An 8,702-nucleotide genomic window follows, 5' to 3' on the forward strand; every position below is an offset into this window, starting at 1 on the left:
ACACTGGTTTCGCGTGGAGATTTTGGCAGCTATGCAGCTTCTTCTCTGCCTTTGGCCTTACCTACCGGCTCACGTTTTCTTCATCGTTTGCCTTTACTACCTCTAGACATGAACAAGTTTTCCTTGCCGTTTTGATGCATCTGGCATTTATTAGTACATGCATGCACACTGGTTTCGCACAGACCTTGTTGGCTAATATGCAGAGCTTTTCTCTACCTTTGGTCTTACCGGCTCTGGGCGTGGAGGAGTTTTCCTGCGTCGTTTTCAATCAATGTTCGATTATCCTGCTCTTAATTCAACCTTTAATCTTTTTTATGACGCTGCTGCGTTGCTACCAAGGTAGAGCAGATGGAGCTTCCTCATGCAAACCAACTGGGGCGACCTCATGCAAAACGAGAAGCGATTAACAATCGCAATTAAGGAAGCCGACCTTTTTTTCAACATGCTATGGACTGCTCAACTTAAGGATAGCTGCTGCGAATATTTGGTAAATCTTTTCTGATGATTGGCGTCCATCTTTGTATGGAGAGAACATTCTTTCATTGCCTGTGAGAAGGGCCTCTGCTTGGCACTCGATTTTCTTATTCGAACAGTTTTTGGAGAGCTTACCTATGGATGCTTCGAGCTTACCTATGGATGCTTCAAACAATTTTATGGATACCAACTCTGGTGCTTTCCAGAAGGGTGAAAACGTCTTCTGTCTTCTCTCTATATCGTCCTTCTTTACTTCTGCTCGCACGTTGTTTGTTGAGAACTGTTATTGTGTTTCATGCAAGACTTGCTAAAGCATGTCCGCAGTTGTTGAAGTCTCCTGTCACTCCTAGTTCTGAGAAATTACACTCTCTGGAGAAGACAAAAGAATCTTGCAAGGACGCACCCGAATTTGTGGATGGTATTCTTAAAGAATTCTATGTTCGCCATTTTGAATTTGTTGCTAAGGAAAATAGGTATTGTGCACCCTTAACTATTCATAAGCTAAATTGACACATGGTAGGTAAAGCACAGTTCTTTTCATCGACATTTTTTTCTTTGCTCACGTATGCTTTTACAATCATCATCTGTGCGTTCGTCTCTTAGTCCAATTTCCCATTTGTTCGATCGGGCCATCTAAATTACTTTGCTTGTTGACCATGTGAAGGTTCTGTTGGTGTAAGATCCATGTCTTAGTTCGAATGGCTGATATACCCTGCCCACGGCCCATTCTCTTCTCTGTAATCTGCGTTGCCATTGTCTTCATTATTTCGTCTATCGTCTGTTGTCCTTTGCGTTGGACCTACGACAGACTGAAATCATTGTCCATCTCGTTCATACTTCAACCTGCTTTGGCTTTCTCTGTTCTCTATGCATTTTATTGTTGGACAGATAGAAGGTGGCGTGAGCTCTTTCATATTGGTGGTTTAGAGGATTACGATTCCCTAGCAAAAACATATTAAACTATATTTGATTTGATTGAAAACGTGGTCGTCCCAGCCACACGCTATACTTTCACAAAACAGTTTGATTGATTTTGGTTTCTTTTGGGCAATGAACCTACAAGGATTGACGCAGAAACTATAGACGAAGGAACTGACATCGGAGAATTATGTCATTCTTCTATTATTGCCAAGGGCAGCTATGCCATTCAATTGAATAAGGTTTAATATGTTTTCATGTACTGTTTCACTGCATTTTCATTTTGTTTGTTTGCTTTTTTTGGTATAGGTGGCGCAGCAGCTTCTGCATGTTTGTTTATGGTGGACAAGAGCCCATCACTGCCCACGCCAAAGTCACCTCCTTGTATTTACACTTCTCCAAGGAGGCCACCAAAGGAGAATTTATTGAAGAACTCAGCAATAAAGAAGAGCCCTCGGCGTTCCTTGAAAGGTTCTTTCCAAGAGGTTGTGGAAGAGGCATATGCCCAAGGTATGCTAGCATTTTTTGAGAGCATTTGCTTATCTTAAACTTCATAATTTTGATTGTTCTTTTGCTTTGTTTTTTGCCAGTGAGGAAACTCATACGGAAGAACCCGGAATATGTTAGTATTAGGTCGACAATCACTTCATCCGTCAAACGTTGCTCTAAAACCAAACATGATAGACCTTTTGTAAAGGAATTAGAAGGCAAAAATGTTATCATCATTGATTCAGATTGAATTTAAGTCCATGTTAAAACTCTATTGTTCCACCATAACTAGCATATGAAATATGGACTTCATTTGTGTATTAGAGTATTAAATGGAATATATTTTTGCATTAAGCGTTGATTTTAACAATGCTTCTTTGTTTGAATATGATAGCATATAAAATGTGGACTTTGCTATTTTCCTTTTAAATACATTGATATACAAAATAAGTTGCCACTATTTTCTAGTAAAGACATCCATGTACTTTTGTTGGACTTGATACTTTGTGGGAAATTCTTACCAATGCACTTGCATTTTAGAGTTATTTAAATTTTCATTTTAGAGTTCATACATAGAGTTTTATAATTCAACAGTTTGTTATGAAGTCTTACTTTCTTCAATCTTTGCATTTACAGCAAGCAAGCAACTTTTGAGCAAAGATGAAAATGATGAAGTGAATTCTTATAAAGGATAACATGTTAGTAAACTCATGCCCTCACCACACAACAATGCTATTGCTAAAGCAATCATACCATCAATAGAGAATTTCGTAGGTAGGGGCAATTCATTGGTCTCATTAAACATCACTCAATTATCTGATTATGTGCCTCATAGATTTGTTTTTTAGGGGAAGTTACTTTGCAAGTATGGTACTTACAAAGTAATAAATCCAAAGTACTCAGTCTTTTTGAAGGGAGATCTCACAGATAGGTTTTGTTCGCACACTATAACCTTGTTGATACTAGCTACTTAAATTCACCAATTTGTAAATTTCTTGCAAGTTGGTGAATTTTATAGAGTAGAGGTTGCAAGTGTTGTTCCAAAAGGAGCAATAGAGGGAGGAGCTTCAAAGTTTTCCTTGCTCCTTGATGCCACTACATGCATCATTAGAGGAGATCCTTTTGATGGCAACCTTCGGTTGCTTTTAAATCACTACTTATGCACATATGTCCCTTGGGCAGTTGAGATGATCAATTTCAGTAAGTGGAATGTCTCCAATGTCATGGGCACAGTTGGCATTGTCATTATTAAAGTTGCATGCGACAAGGGTATGGGTGACCAAATCATTATTGCAGATGGTCCACGAGATGAAGATAGAGTTGCCGTAAGTTAGCTCGCCATAAAACTATCACATTCCAACTTGTTTCTTTGTTTAAAAAAGCAACTCCCACTTATCTTCACCTTGTATTGCAGCTAACTTTTGTGACGGAAAGAAGACCCACTCTCACACAACTTATCCAAGAGTTCAATGAAGAAGGTGTTGTTATGTATATCTTGAAGAACATATCCTTCTTGAAAGCAAAGAACACAATTTGCGTTTTCGACTTCACCATTCTAGCTGAAGTTCCTGATTGTCAAACAAAAGATGATTTGAAATTGGCCTTCGTCAACCAAGTTTCTCGATTGGGATATGGAACTAAGGTATATCCTTGATATTTGTTATTAATAGGCAACTTTCATAAGCAAAGGTTGTGCTAATTGTTTGGTTGATTGCAGGTCTTTGGTGTGTTGTTGCACTTTACAAATGTGAATGCAGATTTGATTGAGCATGTCTGTGAGTCATGCAGAGGCAATTGTTTAACCGCGACCCCATTCGACCATCTTGCTACACTTGCAAAAGCCCTCAAACCATTGAGAAAGTCCCTTCTCTTACCGGTGATATTGTCCATCGTGGTGGTGTGCAAGTGCCTGTGCACATTTGAGGACCCTATGTGGACATTGTTCTTCGTTTGCCTTCCACATTCCTTGAACTGTATGAGGAAGATTTGATGCTTGCAAGGGGAAAGCTGAAGACTACAAAGCCAAGTGGTAGCTTCACTATTAATAGTTCCAGTTTTTGTCATTTGAGGCAGATGTTTGATGTACTTCTTCCATATGAATGAAACATGCTTTCTTCAATGAACTTCTTCCTTTCTCTTTACTAAACTAGTGCAAATTCATAGAAATACCACATTTGCAAGATCATCGTTAGAATTGCAAATTTGAAAATGGACATCACCTACTCTCTCGAGCAAAAACAACTAGGTATCAACTCAACCTTTGCTTCATCCAATCCAATCAACTCAAATGTATTCATTTGTCTTGTACATTTTTTCCCTTCTCTTACATATCAACACATCCTTGATGGGATACCTCTGGTTGGCCATGTAGCTTTTTTAGAGAAGTCACAAGTATCTTCTATTACTACAAGTTCCACCAATTCAAGACTAGAAGTTCACAAGGACTACGTTGCACGTATCTGCGAGAACCTTGCCACATCTTTCATGCTTCTTTACTGCGACGAAGCTGAAGGAATTAAAACTATTGAGATTCGGTATCAAAATGGGCCGCCAATGCATGCACTCTTTCTAAACAACCATGCCTCTCCTCCTACCATTACACCATTGCTTCCACTCACAAAGAAAAGGAGGTACACTGCATGGACAAAAGAACATGAGGCTGACCTACTCCGAACATTACATAGCTTCCTAGAGCTCACCACTGAAGCCGCAGCATGCCACTATCATAACATCCATCCTCATGGGAGGTACACGTTGCATGCGATTGACAATATTTATAGGATACGGGCATCGAAATTCCATGCCATGCTACTAAATGCTATCCACCAGAGCATACCAAAGCGATTGAAACATAACCTACCATGGAAGGACAAGTGGAGGGAATAGCTACTCTGAATACTCGGCCCCTTAAGCACCCGAGAAAAAGAAAGAGGCCCACTTTAGGTCTGCAATCTTTGTATAAGAAGAGAGTGAAGGACACTCCAGGCTTCCCATGTGCATGCTGCCACACTGTAACATTCCATCAGAAGCTCAAAAAATTAACCCCACGAACTGAAGCTCGATTCAATGATGTGGGTGTTGGGGTAAAGGCCAATGGCCTAGTATATACCCCTTTGTACCATACATACATAATAAGAGCTTACCTTGATTTGGGTGAGTTAGCACCCTCAATTTTCGGTGTTCTCCTTTTCTTTGTTGCTCTCTGATAAGACCTCCTCTCCATCAACTGGTATCAGAGCTTGCTTGAGCGAAGCTAACAAGGAGACTGCAGCATTGCGGTGTTGCTGTGCCAAGAGCCCGAACTTGTTGCATGGAGTCTCCTACTACCCGTGGGCTACCCCCGGGAGTTGTATTTTGACATATACTAGCTCGTTCTTACTATTTCAGCCATATATATCAAGTTGCCTCAACTGTTCCAGCAGTTTATTACGTTGTTTGAGCAGGGGAGAAGGAATATTATTCATCTACGGTAAAAAACGACCTGCTGCTTTGCAATTCCAGCCACTGGAAGTTGCTTTTTTGGGGCCCGAAAGCAAAAACGTCTTTTGCTTGTAGCGGACTCCAGTTGATCAAAGACGGCTGGTACATTCAGATTTCAGCTGGGTTTATGCCTTCAAGTTGATGCATATCAAGCCAAAGGTTGGCTGAAAGTAATTGCTTACAATTGATGCATTTTGAGCCTTTGTTTAGCTGAGAAAGTGAGCATAAGTGAGCAGTGTTTTTTCTGAAGCTGTCTTGTAGCCTAGGAAAGGATTATTTTTTGTGAGTGCAATACTCTTCCCACTAAGGGAATTTTTCGGACAACAATTTTCAGAATTGTTGGGCTATTTCATTGGAGTTTATGCCTCAAATGCTTCAGGAAAAGTTGGTGATTGGTAGTTTGCAGTCTTGTGACAGCAATAAAAAGTGAGCAGGTGGCTATTTTCAGAAGTGAATATCAGAGAATCCATGAGGAATTGTCAACTAAGTTGAACTAAGAAGTTTTAGTTTTTTGGACAATCTACAATCTTGTTTTTGAAAGCGTTTCAATTCGAGATTTAGAGAAAAAGTTATGATGCCCAGTATGCCCATGATTTACAGTTTTGACAGTTTATGACAGCAGCTAGAAAAAGTGAGCAGGGGCTTGCTTTCAGCAGTGAATATCAAAAAATCCATAATGAACTTTGACTTGCAATAAACTGGAAGTTTGTAGATCTATTAGTTGTCTACAACTTTGGTCTTTACAGCAAAGGCAACCGAGATACGGTTGGGAAGATATTGACAGTTCAAAATAGGCCAAAACTGTTGCAGACTGTTATTACAGCAGTAAAAGTTTGCAAGTGGTGGACTCCAACAGTAGATATAAGGAAATTTGTAAGGATTTTGGACTTGCTGTAAACTGAGAAGTTGTAGAGTTTTCTACAAGCTACATTTCTTTTGTTTACACTTTTTGCATCAGAGCTACCGTGCAAAAGCTATTGGCTAGTATTGGGATGCCCCGAGGTCACTTACAACAGAACATGTATTTGTGACAGTGACAGTGTGGATGTTGTCATTGCAGTTGATATTTTTTGGGCTTGAGTTTGGTACATTGGTGCAGTGTATCCTGGTTGTTCTGTCATCCTTGTGATGGCTTCGGCATCAAAGAATGCATTGTTTAACATTGAGAAGTTGGATGGCACAGACTTCTATTGGAAGGAGCAAATCGACAATGTTCTGGTGCAGAAGAAGCAAGTAAAGCCTATAAAACGCAAAGGCATAAAGCCAGAGGATTGGGAAGATAATGAAGAGTGGAAGGAATTGGATGAGCTTGCACGAGCCACGATCATGCTCACACTTTCAAAATCGGTGTATTTCAATGTGTAAGATACTGCAGGTGGTGCCTATGGTGTGTGGACAAAGTTGCATGATCTTTATGAGAAGCAGAGTGCTGCTTGTCAAGTGTATTAGTTGAAGAAACTCATAGATCTTTGCATGGAAGAAGGGACTTCAATGTCTAGCCATTTAAATGAGTTTAACACAATTTTCAGTCAACTTTCAGCTCAAAAAATTCCTTTGATGACTTAATTAGGGCAATGTTCTTATTGGTCACCCTTTCTGAAAGTTGGGACACTTTTAGGACTGCTATAAGCAATTCAGCCCATGCAGGAGACCTGACAAGCAATGATGTTGAGAGTAGCCTTCTCACTGAGGAGGTAAATAGAAAGAACAATGCTGGAACTAAAAGTTCAAGTGCTCTCAATGTGAGAGGGAGGTAATATTCCAGGGGAGAATACAACAACAGAAATACAAGCAAGTCTAGAAGCAAATCTAGAGGAAAATCCCATGCCAAAAAGGATTTGGAATGCTTCTATTGTGGGAAGAAAGGCCATTTCAAAAAGGATTGCTACAAATGGAAGAACGATAAAGGCAAAGGCAAAGCTAATGTGCATATCTTTTATTATTTTGTATAGCAAAAAGACATTTTTAAATTGGATTGGCTACATAGGATAGTAATGGCCATTGAGTGAGCAAAGAGTGTGCAACTCCCTTAATGGGGTTGCTCAATTACAAAAAAATCCATTTCCCCCTCCAAATCAACCATTTATGGTTTTTAAAGGACTTTTTGCTTCAAATGGCCCAATTTTCTTTAGATTTTCTATACTCTATAGTAAATACAATCAATTTAAGAAAGGACTATGCAAGTCAGTTAACTTGATGGGATTAAGATTGTAATGAGGCTATTAATTGAATTGCACAAGGAAATGTATCCAATGCTTAATCCATCTCAATACAACCTTAATCCCATCAAATAAAAAGGGTCATGCACACTTGTTTCTAGTGCCTACTCAAACTAGATGCTAATTTAGTGAAAATTGGCTTTTTGGGGAAAACGTGCTTAAAAATATCATAATAGTTAAACTAGAGGGGAAATGGGCTCCACTATTTTAAAGACCTTAGGAAAATCCCCTTCTCTGCCTTCTCCACCTTGCCTCCTGGTCGCGACCTCCCCCCACTGCTTGTTATGCAGCCTTTGGGTTGTGCCTAGGTCATGCTACCCATGCCTAGGTTGCACTACACCTTGCATGGCGAGCTGCACCTTGCATTGTCAAGGGAATCTTGGCCTTTCCTTGCCACCCTGCCCCCCTAGCCAGCCCATGCTAGTAGGGGTTCTGTTAGATGATGGGGAGCCCATAGATGGAGGCCACCCTTGGGTTACGAAACAACCCCCAGACTACTTGTTGCCCCACAGGGGTTCTTTGCTCCTCTGCTCCCAGTGCTCCAAGCTGGTCATTAGCTTTTGAGACCCCTTTGGCCTTCTCTCTTCCCTCGCTTCCTTCCTCCTTTACCTTTCATACCCTCCCACATGGTAGTTGTGGTACTTGCTTTTTCCTATAGCAGAAGTTGTTGGCGAAGACCATCGTCTGGCCATATGGGCTCTCATGGTAGCCGAATCCCACTACCATCAAGGTCCTTCTCTCTTGGAAGATAAGCAACAAGTTAAACAAGTAGCTCAATCACTATAGGATAAAGCAGTGGTAGGTAGGATCGTGGGCCTTACTCCCATAAGGCAAAAGTGCGTGAGTGGATCCAAGCGAGCTTAGCACTAGAAGGTGACCATATTCAATACATCACCATCTATGGTAGGGGAGTCTTTCTCCTTCAACTACTACTACTACAGTCATTGGAGACTACCCTGACCCTTGTGGAGCAAAGCCCGATCTTCCTTGGCCTGCACTTGGTATATCTTTTCCCTTGGTACGATAGATTTATCATAGAGGACATGGACATGATACACAGTGTATCCCACTTTTCGATGATGCTCCACTTCTTGGGCTCCCGAGAGAGTACAAAACCATTCT

Source organism: Dipteris shenzhenensis, chromosome 20 (assembly GCF_047967505.1).
Source record: "Dipteris shenzhenensis isolate YYH24624 ecotype China chromosome 20, Dip_SZ_1.0, whole genome shotgun sequence".
In the NCBI taxonomy this organism is placed as follows: domain Eukaryota; kingdom Viridiplantae; phylum Streptophyta; class Polypodiopsida; order Gleicheniales; family Dipteridaceae; genus Dipteris; species Dipteris shenzhenensis.